This window comes from Corvus cornix, chromosome 3, assembly GCF_000738735.6.
Source record: "Corvus cornix cornix isolate S_Up_H32 chromosome 3, ASM73873v5, whole genome shotgun sequence".
NCBI classification, from domain to species: Eukaryota; Metazoa; Chordata; class Aves; order Passeriformes; family Corvidae; genus Corvus; species Corvus cornix.
The window spans coordinates 18037529-18051689 of NC_047056.1; the positions used below are offsets into that span (position 1 = coordinate 18037529).

At 39.2% G+C, this 14161-nt stretch overlaps 1 protein-coding gene across 2 annotated transcripts in view; it reads right to left on the reverse strand.

Moving 5' to 3' along the window:
• Positions 1-14161, reverse strand: part of DISP1 (dispatched RND transporter family member 1) — an 87372-nt gene that overhangs the window by 46927 nt on the left and 26284 nt on the right. Inside the window, exon 1 of one of the 2 annotated variants that reach the window (XM_010393564.4) lies at positions 11134-11371. The exons of the other annotated variant lie outside the window; for it this stretch is intronic. The gene's annotated coding sequence lies outside the window, so the exon portion shown is untranslated. Of the gene's footprint in view, positions 1-11133; positions 11372-14161 lie in introns of those variants that run through there. 2 annotated transcript variants of the gene reach the window in all.

The following is a 14161-nucleotide window of genomic DNA, read 5'->3' on the forward strand; positions in this document are numbered from 1 at the left end:
GTTCAGGAAACAGCAAAGTCTTGCAACGTATGGGATTCTTTCAGAAGATATCAATTATTTTTAAGATAGGGACCACTGTTTTGAACTTAATTTAGGGAAACTAAAATTGTAACTACTGCATTTATTGCAACTGCATAAGTATTGCCATATAATGCTTATGCAATATAATGCTTATGCAATATAAACAGCTGTGTGCAAAATAAACTTTTATGTTGCAGATATCAGAAAACTATTCATTTTGCTGTTCATTTCATTCACTTACACATCTAAGTAGAAGGTTCTTGCTCTTCTTTTAAGAGCAAACTAGGTAACAATGGTAATTCTGAAACATTTCTACCTACTGCACATTCAACTTCCAACCTAGCCTCGCTCCCTTGGCTTAGTAAAACTAACAGGAGAGGAAATCCCTACCAGCCTCTTAGTTGTTAATTTTTTTTTAGAAGATTTTCAAAACTAACTGCCTAAACTTTCAAACAAATACATGAAAGAGCTCCCCGTCCTTTTGTGCTCAACCAACATCACACCTTCACCTTTCTTCATTAGGAAAGTGGAACAAGCACCAGAGCTGATCTTTTTCTTTTTTTTTTCCCCCCCCAGAAACAAAGAAAGATCTAAGTGTTTGGAGTAAACAAGCATTGCTAGAGCCCACAGAGGATCTTTTATTTGAAGTGAGCTTTACTGACACACTGAACGAAGGCCTGACAGACAAGGCAAGAGAAAATGGTATTTGAGCACAACCTCAGTGTTTGCTCACCAGGCTGCTTGCCTGCCACAGGCTTACCCAAACACAGCCCCTGAAATGCGAAGTCAATCTTTTCTGGCTGTCTCTTAGCAAACACATGTGAGCCTGGGAATTCCTCATACACTCAGATAAATCAAGAACCAGACCGTTCAGAGCCCCAGTCTCCATGGCTTTAGAAGGAGATGTCAGATTTCTCGGGGAGCCTCTGATTTCACACTACTTTGACTAAAATACAGTTACTGCCCATCATATGCAAGCCACATAATTTCCAAAACTGTTCACCAAGCTTGACACATTTCTGTTTCACTTGCTACTCCATAGGCAAAACCTTGAGACAAGTCTAAACTATGAAACACCTACATAACATTCCCCTATGTTGCTTTTTTTAATGCTATCTCTATTCCTTTTGTATCATGCCCAGCGGTATTGAGGCATGTCTTCTCAAAAAACTGATCTGGCGTTTTCTACTGTGCACAGGTTCCCTGGAGCCACACAGTTCTGACTGTACAGTACAAAACTTGTGCTGTCAGTTCAAAACTGCAATGGTATACCTTCCTGATCAATGCTCAAATCAAGAAATCCTTTAGAAAAGGACAAGGTACACAAACATTGCATTACAGCTGTAATACAAACCCAGACAAATTGCTTCCCTGCATAAGGTCGATTTAACAAATCAGATTTTTATGTAGAAAATGACCCAGTATTGACCAAAACATCTAAGGTGATGTACTTGAGTGCTCTTCAAACCTAAGGGTACCTCTTGAGATTTACATTCAATACATACAGTTGGATACCTACTTAAAGATGGAATTCAAGAACAGACTTTGACTAGACTACATATTCTGTGATGCATGTAAAAATTCAGTTGGACAATATTGCTTTTACCATTTTATCCAATTACAATACAGGCTACACATGCTCAGTTTCTAGGAGATTCATTGGAATAGGATTTGGTTCTCTAGTTACATGAACTCTAGTATCAGATTAACTCCCTTCGCACAAGAATTAAGGAATCTTAAGAGGATCAGCTGCTGAAATGTATTTAGGAGTACAGTATCTTTCCATACCCAGGATTTGAGGATCAGGACTCTGAAGCAGCAAGACTGATACCAGTCTGCAAAGGAAACCAAGCTATGGGAATTGAGAGAACAATAGTCACTTTTGGTCCTTAAAGACTACAACTGTGAAGTTGTTTTTTTTTTTTTTTTTTTTAATATCCTGATGAAGAGGAGTGCCTGGTATATGCCAGCAGTACCACAGCTGTACAAAGTCAACACCAGCAAAGCACCTCCATATCAGACATGGAGACAAGGAAGCAGCAGCTGTGGAAGACTCCGGGCAGCCTCAGGCAGCAGCAGCTGCACACCCCTCCAAGGCTCCAAGGAAAGTTTGGTCCCTTTGCAATTCCCTCCCTTCCTGCTCCCTTAATTGGGCCACGTACCTGTTCCAGGGTATGGGCACTGGTAATTTTAATGAACCTGAGAAATCTGTTTACTACCAAGCCTTTGAACCTTTATAGCAAGTGTTCAGATATTAAAACCTCAACATTTTATTTGTAATTTTAAATCTTATTTCACAGAACAGCCTTGTTTAGTCTACAGATTTAACAGTCACTGGCAGATATCATTTTAAAGAGCAATGCATGCAAAAGATACTGACCTTCCCAGCAAGAACTCACAGTCCAGCTATTAAAAAAATAAGACCAGCCACAGTAAAGGCTGCTCCATTTGTCAGAAGATATTAATCTTTGCATATGCCCTTTCCAAAACAACTTAAGTATAAATCTACCAGAAAAAAATCTTTCCCAAAGAGTTTCCTTTAGAAACAAAGCCAAAAATAATCTAACCTTGAGGGAACCATCCCAATGAATTTTGCATGACTTCTTCTTCATACTTGTATGACACATCCATGTTTTTCCTCACAGCGAACAAAAAACAGTGTCATATGGATCTGGTCACAGTACTCAAAGGCACACAAAGTTATTGCTAGGCATTAGAAGAGACTTTAATATCAGCCAGTGTTCTTTCCACCTTTCCAGTACAGCTGAGTGTGAGCAGGACCAACATTCTGTGCACAGTAAGTGACCCCGAGCTCCTTGGTTACTGGCACATTGTAAACTAGGGGTGAGAGCAAGCTGCTCACATGTATCAAGGAGAAGGGGGCTGGGAAGAAAGGAGAGAAAGGAACCTGGAATGCTTGGCCCAGGGTCGGAGGACAAAGAATTTCAGAGCTAGGCGGCAATTTTAAGAGGCAAGTGCCTATCACGCAAACATGTGCTCATCATGCTCACCCACACACTTCCTCTTCAGAGATTAGTTTTAATCCCAAAAAATTTTCTAAATGCAACTCTCCACATATTTGCATGAGCTTGTTTGCTGGCATAAGGATGGTGGCTACAGCAGGCAAGGATAACCAGATGGGGGAGATGCATTTCTCTCAGTGGCATTGACCACTTAGGTTCACTTAGGAGAACATGTGCATATAATGTGTATATCAGAGTACAAACTGCAAAAGCAATAGGCTTTACAAGACTAAAGAGAAACTTAGAAAAAATGCTTAAGAAAAAGTATGCAGTACACAGAATATAACTAAAAGGCAGAAATGCAAATCACAGGGATAATAAGCATGATGCACAATCTCTGGCTCTAAGTTTTCTGTAAAACAAGTTATTGCTGAACTAGTTTTGAATTCTCACAAAATAACAAAGCAGAAACAAAGGGCTGTGTTCAAAATGCTTACAAACTGAAATTCCAGTTCCCTACATACAGGACTTTCTTTCATTAGGACAAGATGGAAAACAAGTCAGTGATTAGCATTCTAATTCAACACTAAAACATAGTGGGGTACAATTGGTAAAGGCACTGATGGGCATTTTCCCAGGTTTCTTGTTGAATGACTGCACTTTTTCTTTCAGAAAAAACAAGTCAACAGTTCAACAACATCATTATCTGCTATGACTTTCTTCACAAGTGCTGCATTACTGAGCTACTTGCATGGCTACTGTAAACACTGAGCAGGAGCATCAAGGCTCTTCAGATAATCAGTCAGAGCACGACTGAGAAAAGAACAGTCACACTTCTTGTGCACAGAACACACCCAAAAGACTCCAGCCATCAGGAGCTAGTTTGCAGGTAAACATGTGAGTGACAGCAGACAAAGCTGTATTCCATTAAAATGGCAGGGGTGAAACCTTCAGAGGGACATAATTCAAGGAAAACTGTGCTGTGCATTACTGGATTCTGCACAGTTCTTCACAAAAGCCTCATGACTTCAGAAATAAAAGAACAGGTTTTGTTAAATTTCCTATGCCTACTCCTCATATTTAAAGGTGGAAAGAAATATTTCCCTCAGGGAAGGGGGGCCCAGTTCATAATTTCTGGATTAAACCCATTACTATTAGCTGCAGAATGAAATTATTAGTGACAGGTTCACTGAATTACCTCTTTACAGAGGTCACTGGAGCTTCCTAGAAACCTAAAACTGCCACTGTAAATTTAGCTAATAACAATTGAGTTTTTGAAACCACCTAAATTAGAGGTAAACATAATAAAGAACCTGCTTTAATACCCTAATTTAGTCATGCACTGTAGTACAATACATTTTCATTTTTTCACTTTGAAGTTATAGACTAAGAAATACAAGAGTTTTGGCATGCACCGCTATTACATCAACATTTTATATCCACAGATGTGGATGTAGAATTTCTATTGATTTTAAACATGTTCATTTCTCTTTGAACTATAATACAAATCAAGAATGATTTTTCTGGCAAGTACACAAAACACAGCTTGATTAGCACATTTAAAATAAGATTATACAGAGGCTTAAAATAGGATTAAACAACAGCTTTCACCACGTAAAATTCTGTTATGAAATGTATCGATTTTGCAGTATTGAGAATCTGAAAAAAAAAGAAACCACATGTACAAAAGTCTTACTTTCATTCTATGCTTAGTACTGCCATTTTGAAGTTTTGCCCAATTATTGATGAAGGACCTTAGACAGAAACTGTTCAACCCACCACTTTACAGGCTACACTTAGTTCTGCTTAATCTTCCAAGACAGTTAATAAACTCTGTGCACTGTTTCATGTAAAGTACATACAGATCCTCAAAGTCCAGCCTGTGTTTCCCCCTTCCAAGGAAGTGACCTCACCACCAGATTATAAAGTCCTGTTTCTCTTACTGGTGCTCTCCGTCGCTCTGGTCCTGTAAATTTTGCATTCCTGGTAGTACAAAGGACGCCCTTCATCCCAATCCAGTAAACAGCTGAGTAGTTAAGAGTCTGCTACTTGGTGAGAAACCTCAGCCTCAAATCCTTCAGCTGGATTTCAGCATTAAATCCAAGTCTTCCCTTTTTTAGGGTTATCGCTACAGCTGCCCAGCAATTACATCCAAGCTTTGCAGGGCATGTGGAGACACTGGTGGGATGCTGCTGCAGTGGCACTCGGACACTGGGGCCTTGGCAGGAGCAGCACTGGGCACAGCTCTGCTGCCCAGCACACCAGTTTGCCCAGCTGCTGGGACCACAGGGGGACTGGATGTTACATTTGCTTACACCAAACTCTCCACCCCTCCCACATACAATGAGAGCCTTCATCCCTGCCTTCCCTCCCAACTTCTGATCTACTTTGTCACAGGTTGCTTCAAGAACTCCAAGAAGTAATGCCATTCCATCCTAGCCAAATCCATTTTGAAATGCCTATTTTTACACAGTGCAAAAATAAACACCTTGAATTCTGATGATTCATTAGGAACTGACAGGTAAAGTGGTGCTATAACTGAATTACTGGGGAAGAAATAGAACACCCCATGAAATGGTCATGGTAAATCTTACACTAAAATGAGGGTCACCTGTCACAACTGAGCCACATTCATTAGTATTGAACAGGAACCTAATAGAGTTCCCATAGTCTCACAAGCCTTAAATAAATTTTAAATGTGCTCTGTTATGATTTATTTTACCAGTGGAACACTATTGTGTAAAGATCACAGAATCCCACTGACCCTGGTCATGAGTTCCCTGGAACTATTACCAAAATTCCACAGTTGCCAGAGACTCTGAATCTGAAGTAGACTGATACTAATTTGCAATTAAGAGACTAACCTACCACAGAGTGCAGGTTTCTTGGTCTAAATTCAGTTCCTTTTGTAATTTCTTTTTTTCTGCTTACTACTGTAAGAGGTTTTGGTTTAATAACTAATATATCTCATGCAACAACTAGATATACCCATAACAGATAATGGGGCAAAAGGCTGGAAAAAGAGCTTGATTAACCAGCTGTAAGACTCAGTATCACCTTTTGCATAGGACACATCTGATTCTGAACAAGGAAGGCAAACATGCTCTGTGCTGTGCTAGCCTCTGTATGTAGAGCCTCTCTGTGGTAGAGAGTAAGACCATATTATTCAACTTCCTCCTGGCACTAGGTGTCTAAATTGAAAAAATGACCACACTCTCCAGGTGTCTAGGTTGATCAAATGACCTCACTGAAATAAGAATTTCTTTGAATTGTTCCAATTCAAAATTTGCAGAATACTTTCAGTATTCAGCATTTGCAGAGTACTCTCAGCAAGATTAAGCCAAGAAAGGACCGACACTTAAATACTGAAGTGTTTCTCATCCTGCAAAAGAAACTTAGAGGTAACAAATATTAATTTAGGTAGGTAACCAAAATGCTGAGAAATTTGCAAGGAAAACTGAGGCACTGAGGTCTTGGAGTGGTCTAAACTATCTCCAAATATTATTTAATATTTGGATTCTAGCTCCTCTTGCAGTGCAACTTCTGCTAGCCTTCAAGACATTAGATGATCTAAAATTCAACAAACTCTGTCAGGGGCTGTGCTGAATTATCGACCATCTGGAAACTGTAAAAATAAAAGTTATATGAAGGGACACAAAAAATACTATTAAAATAATACAGTGGTGACGGTAAAGCTTGACAACTTTCCAACAGAACTAACTGGAAACCTGCCTTTTCTGAAGACCCGTACAACTTAGAGCAAGCTGACTGAGAGCTAAGAGCCCTGAGGCATCAGATAAGGCTACCCAAGCAGTCTCCTACCTGTGGAGATTAAACTCTATTTCTTTCTACAATGAAATGCAGAATTTTTTTGATTTAGCTTTTAAATGAGATAAAAAATAGAAATCTAATTTCAAAACACTGAAGTTCCTTCCAAAAGTATAGTTCTCTTTATCCAGCCAATTCCATGTAGTCTCCTTCTGAAAAACATAGCACTGCTCAAAATTAAGTCAAAGGATTATTTGGAGTTGTCTTGCATAAACACAAGCCAAGTATCAGCTTAAGTTACTATAAGGGTCTTTATGTAGGCTCATAAGTCACACGGCAAATTCTGGCAGAAACAGACTTCAGTCTTTAGACACGTTCAGATATTTGAACATAGTGCCAAAAATCTCCCAAAGATAAGTGAAACACACCAGGAAAACTGGTTTTAATATCCGAAGAGTTACTCAAGCTCAACTGAATTTCTCAAGATAAAGAATACATTTTTCTTGCTATGCAGAGGACAGATGAATCCTTCTGCTCAATATCGAACAGCTGTTGAAACAACAGATGCTGAAAATTCTCTAAGAGAGTCTACAAAAAATCTTTTATGGAGCAAATTACTTTGCAACCTTAACACCAGAGTTCCTATAATGAAATCAATTTCTATGCCATGGTCTTAATTTCAGTTTACTTCATATAGTCATTCAACCTACAGCCTCTAAGCTTTATATTCAGTAAGTTCTCATACCAGCAGTTGTGTTCCATAAAGAGCCTGGTTCCCTTAACAGTGCTGGTATTTGCTTAGTGAAATATTAGTTCCTGCAACCTGTCAGAAAGGAACTGAACAACAACACACTCTGGTCTGACCAAAGAAAAAGTAAAAAAGCCTAAACAAGAACAAAAAGGACACATTTTCAAAACTGGGTGTTTTACTCTACATAGAGCAGTTCTGCTTATTCCACACTCCAAAGTTGAAAATTTTAACGTTTCACCAATTTACCAAAAAGGTTTTATTTTTTCACCCAAGGTTTAAGCCAAATGTGTCTCCACACTGGATCCCAAACTTTAATTTCCTTCTACTTCTGCTATTGTTATGCCAGCACTTCTAAATATTTACCCTTCCCAGATTCCTAAAATGGAAGAAGCCGGGGCTCTTTTGTAGTGCAGATGATTTGCACAGACCCCAAGCAGTGGAGAAATTCTCACGCTTTCACGGGAGGGAACTGGATTTAGGGGACACTTTGCTCCTGACAGGGTAAAGTAATCTTTAATAAATTTAAATTGAAAGGTCTTTCTAACACAGAGGGATTATGTATATCTTCCTTATGTAAACGATAAACATTAAAGGTATTAGGAGACATTCCTTAGAGAACTGCAGATTTACATTTTTCATGAAGTGTAGATGTGATTACACTGCATCTAAAGCTGGAAATGTTTAGCACTAAGTAACTGAAAAATTACTTTTCTGTATATGTCACATCAATTTATCTTCTGAAAAATTGAACTGTCACAGACAAGGATTCAGTAAAAGCTTAATCAAAAACGAGAAGGCAATACTAACAAAATGCAAGCAAAAACAACATGAAAAAGAAAACTGCATTTTTATCTCTACTGAATCTTTTGGAGTCTCCACAGGGGCAAGTTAGTTCTTGGTATCAAAGAGGGAAGTCAGCTTGGTCTTTGCTGGCATCACATATTCAGCAAAGGGACCTACAAGAGAAATGCTCCATACACTGTTTATTTATTAAATCAACCCCATAGTCTAAAAAGTCATGCTACAGTAAATCTAAAGGAGATGTAAACATGTAAGATACTACGGAGTCATCTGAGACAAAAGCAGATTTCCTATTTTTGTAAGCACACACTGACTTACATCGTCCTACTTAACAGAAATCTGTTGCTAAGGGTAGACAGAAAGCTATTTAAAACTTGCTAAAGCCATTGATTGTGTCATTTTAGCTGAAGCTGTGAGTAAAAGTATCAATATATTATTCTTTATTTTGAAGTTGTCAAATTATGCACTCTAACTAAAGAAAATCCTTCCAGAAAAATCTTTGTGAGCACTGAGCCTCTTTTGTCATCAAAGTAAACATTTCTTTGTGTATCTATTCCATCTGATAGTTGGATTTTTTTTCCCCCTTATGGATGCTGAAAACTTGAGGGATAAGAATCTAAATGAGATCATGGTTCCCATATATTACCAAATTCCTTAAGAATCCATACAAATGCTTAGTAATCAACAGAGGAATATAAAGAAACTTAAAATAAAAGTGTTTTTCTGCACCGTGGGGAGCTGCAGTTTCTCAGGATCGAACTCAGAACACACAGGCATATCCAAAAGGAGGAAAGAGAACAGAGGCTGTCCCAATCTGCTTTTCAGTTTAAGGCAGTAAAATACCCAAGTCATAATTTTTAAAAAACCAGGACAAAAATACTTCAAAGGAATGGCTGTTAGTACCAAACCCATTTCACACAGTTCCACCAGTCTATCAAAAGCAATCTCTCCTTATCCTCTTGGTACTGCACCATTGCTCCTCACTTTACATGGACCTTTGCTTCTTTCTCATCTCCTGCTTCTGTTTTTATCTCCTCTCATCCTGAACTTTTCTAATTATAAAGTCTTCTAAATCAACAGAACCAGAAACTTGGGAGAATAATTTCTAGAAGCAGCAGTCTAGATAGGGAAGGGGAAATCTGTCTCTGTCCTGCAGATTTCTCCCTGTGTAGAATACCTGTCTGCACAACCACCACTTATCATTGCAAGAAGTTTAGATGTGCAGGACAGTTTGACCATGTAACCAAGGAGCTGCTGTGGGCACACAGGTTCTACAGACTCCATTAACCAGTTTCACCTTTTAATCATTGCAGTGACCTGCACTGCACTTGCACCTCACACAACACTCAAGTGCCAGTCACCATAATGCTCATTCATGAGGTGTTCCTTGAGTTCTCCAATTTAGTGTAAGATTATTTCCAAGCTATTTAACTCTTAAAGGAAAGAGCTGGAAAACACAATCCAAAATTTTGTTCATGAGACTAGTGAGAAACTGTAACATTCAAAGTCTTCATTAAAATGACTTTGATTTTACAGACTGACTTCAAGAAAATACTTGAGAAAACCCTAACTTAATTGGTAAGTTACAATACAATTACATTTCACCAATTTCAGATTAAGACAGGTGACTACTTTAAACTCTCAAAAGACCACTGAACAAGCAATAGCTACTTATCACAGAAGCCCCTATCTTTAGAAAATATTGAAAACCAGTGCTGGAAATATAAATCATTAAAATAGAACTTTAGAAAATAACAGTGGATATTGACAAATTGTAGGCACTTAGTTTTCTTAACTTTTTTTTTATAGGTATAACAGTTGCTTTACAAGTCATAAGAAAAAAAAAATAAAAGAACAATTCTTTACCTCTACAATTTAAAACTCATAGATGAACAGTGAAGGTTTGGTGCATCAAGTAACACAGCTGCTGGCTTCAAAACTAGTGATTATGAGAAAAAATTTAAAAGCTGAAAACTTTAACTTAAAAGATATGCTTTCCCCAACTCTGAATTAAAAGCAGAGAGATAAGACAACTAGCTAAACTGGAAAACTGTAATAGCATCAAAGTTACATGGATATGCAGCAAAGAAATACATTGCTAACTCTTGACTAGCAAGGTAAGATTCCTACCTTCAGCTGGAAACAAGTTTTAAAGAGCAGTCAAGGTGAATTTGCATAGTGAGGAACAGTGTTAAAATGGGAAATGTTTAGAGAGGGAGTTAGCAGTTCTGTATATATTATAAACAACATCCAGACAACAGGTCACAGATACAATCCTTTCAAAATAGTTAGTGTCTGCTGTTCTCAGGAATCTTGCCCTCTCCAGTGCAGAGTGGATCATGTTACTCTGGAGAGCAAAGGCAAAAGGGAACAGGAAGAGAAAAGGCACCTGGAAAGAAGTAGCCCAGTTTTAGGTGGGATGATAACACTCTGAAAGCTGCTGCATAAGGAGAAAAGCATTTTGAAATAGCTCTTTGTGTCACTCTCCAACAGAAGATTTTAATGATAATGAAAATAAGGGAAACTGGAAAAAAATCCAACCACAAGCTACATAAAAAAGAGAACATGTTCACAAGAAGAAATGCAAATACTTATTGCCCTTTCCTCCAATCATCAATGCAGAACATGACATTCTATGTCTGTATGTCCTACAATTGAAATTGCCATCGATACTCCTCACTAAAAGCAAGAAAGATGTCATCTTCTGGGTCTGGATTAGTTACCTTGAACACAAGTGAGCTGACAACTGTAACAGCACCTTCTCAATACAGCAGAATTAAAATCATGAACTCCCCAGAGCCTGCAAAAAGCAACCCCATCCTTCCTTACCCAGCCACGGGTGTGACTCTTGAGAAGCAGCTGACTGCACACAGAACGAAGTCTTTACTGGAAACCACGCTCGTGTGTTACATTTGATGTACTTCAGGCAAGTGAAAAACTTCATTAGAACATTCCAAACAGGTTTCCAGGAACAGCAGCACACTGAATTAGGGGCTAAAGGAAGAGGAGTTGTCAGTTTTAAGTGCACCAGAAAGAAAAACAGGAACACACTTCCTGGGGCTTTTAAAATTACACTTCAAGAGCTATTGTTACTAATAGCTGCTCTGAGCTGTAAAAACTGCAACCTTGGAGGGCAAAAGTCAAAGAAACCCTACTGGTTTTCCCCGGATTACTCACAGAATTAATAAGATCATTTGGAAGGCAGCCTTGAGGTTATCAGAAATCTCCCGTCACATGCCCACAGCAAACTTTTCCAGCATTTCTGCTTACAACTCTTTAATGAACTGCAGCACTGAAGCAGAAATCCTCTTGCCTGCTAGCAGGTCGTGTTGGAATGCAATTTGGCTACCTATGTGTTTTGTGTTTCCAACAGCAAAGTTACAAAAAAAGAAAAAGAAAACAGATAAGTCTTAGCAGTTTTCCACCACATGATTCTGAAACAGCTTTTAAAAGTGTATTTAGCACTGAAAAAATAAATGTCACAACTTCTATATCAATATTATTACTGACAACATAAGCAAACTCTCTTAATTTTTCAGTACATAATCGAAGACAACATTGCTTTAAAGTACCATAGGAATTGTTCCTTTTTAAAATATTCTTTAAAACAAGAGCACTGGAACAGGGTGCTCAGGGAGGTGACGGAGTCTCCCTCTCTGGAGACACTCAAAACCCACCTGGACCCAGTCCTGTGTCACCTGTTCCAGGTGACCCTGCCTTGGCAGGGGGGTTGGACTGGGTGATCTCCAGAGGCCCCTCCCAACCCTAATGAATTTGTGATTCTGTAATAGGTCTCAGGCAGGTAGAAACAATCTGAACAATGACAGTTCATAGTGGAATTGAGGACTGCTGTTTTGATACACAGAAAACCCTAAACATCAATGGAACTAAATGGTGGATATGATTCAAACAGATTCTTGTCAAGAAAGGAATGGTAGGATTTCAGCTACAGGCACATCTTCACTACACCATGTTTAGGTACTTGGAGGATTTTGGCCCAAGCCACTATTTGTGTACAAGTATCTCATATTCTGAGCACCTGGTTCAATGAAGTACCCCACAAAACAGACACTAAGATGGATATCAAAAACACAGCTTGCCAGCCAGAAGCTCAGACATTCACTGTGAATTTGTGACTGGAGGTCAGCAGGAGAACAACCCAAACTAGTATGCCCACTACAGGACAGCCTTTCGATATGGCCACAGGAATAAGCAGAAGCAGGTAGAGATTAGACAAATAAAAATGACAATATTCATGGCAAAGCAGGATTTCAACTTGTCCTTAATGTGATGGGCTTGGTCAAAGATCTGGCATTGCTGCAAGTGTGCATCTGAAGTGTTAAACATCTGAAAATCCTTTTTTTGGCCTTTTGGACAAACTTTCTGAGAAGAAAATTAAAGGACTTGAAGAGGGTGAATCAGTCTGGGAGCCAGAGAAACATTACAGAAGAGCAGAGACTGCATGTGTATCATCAGGTTGGAACCCAAGGGAAAAATAAAATCCCAAAACTTACTTCCCTCCTTAAAAGTCAAAAAAGAGGCCAAAATCCCCAAAGCAGCCTGTCACAGGTAAGAAGCTGAGTTAACTTTTTAATCAATTTGAGAGAAACTGGTATTTGTGGAAGGATTTTGCTGGTTCAATCAGTACACTCACTGGAGACTTAAGATAATCAGGCATTGACCGTCACAGCTTAAAACAATGTTTTGCAATATTTGACTTCCCCTCCTACATCCCAGGCAATCCAAAATGGATTCCAAGCAGGCAGAAAAATTAAGGGTCTTTAGCCAGTCACATCTGTTTTACTTGAAAAGTTACGAGCAGCACAAATCCAACACATCAGGAGGCAGAGGGAACACAGAGATACATCCAAAGACACTGCTCTTAGTTTCCAGAACAGAGAAGTTAAATCAGAATATGGAGTGAGGTTGTGTGTCTCAGCTGCTGTACATGGAAGCTCACTGTCCTGAGAAGGGTTAACATGGAGAACTTATTGACCACTTGAACACGCAAACTGGACATGTTTTTTTGCACATTAGAAACAGCCTTAATGCCCTGTCTGAGATATTTTAAGTCATAAATCCTACTGCATGACATGCAGTTTTAAGAAATCCCATGAGACTGCTGGTGTCTGCTATCTGGGCACTGCTGATTCACTGTTTGCATCCACGTGCTGCAAAGATTGCTGTCACATGCAATGTTCTGTGTCCGAGTTCAGCATCTTGTTTGTGTTGGCAGGAACTTTTGCCCACTCTTGACAGAAAAAGTGTAAGATGAGGTTTAGAAATTCCTTGATCAGGGCAGATACTCCCCTCTCCTCATACAACCCGTGTCAGGGAGCAGGGAGGAAAGAAGACAAGAGAAACAAACCTATTAATAAACACAGAACAGAGAAGCATGGGTACATAAAATTTTGATAAACCAAGTTACCAGTTACCTACACATTTTACTCCAACAAAGATGGAACACAGGATATCTGTTGCTTCCCCTGTACTGCTACACCACGAGCTTGGAGAGCTGCATGTCCTGCCTTGGACTCAGTGATTTCCATCCAATCCCAACAGCAGCTCTTGACCTCACTTTTTTATTCATACCATGTTCTCTCTAACAGCAGTGACATGAACCAAATTTGCCACCTGAACAGGTGGGCAACAGCAGCTTGCCTGTCTTGGGCTTTCAGCTACCTTCAACTTTTGGCAAGTGCTCAGTACAAACATTCTTCTATTGGGATGATGCTTTCTAAGTTCAAGCAGCACAGTGTCAGCTGGAATGCCCAACAGATGGGACAGATGTACACTGGCTGGTGGCAGCCATGGCAGTAGGGGTGCGGCAGACAAGTAAATGGTTGTAAATCACGGA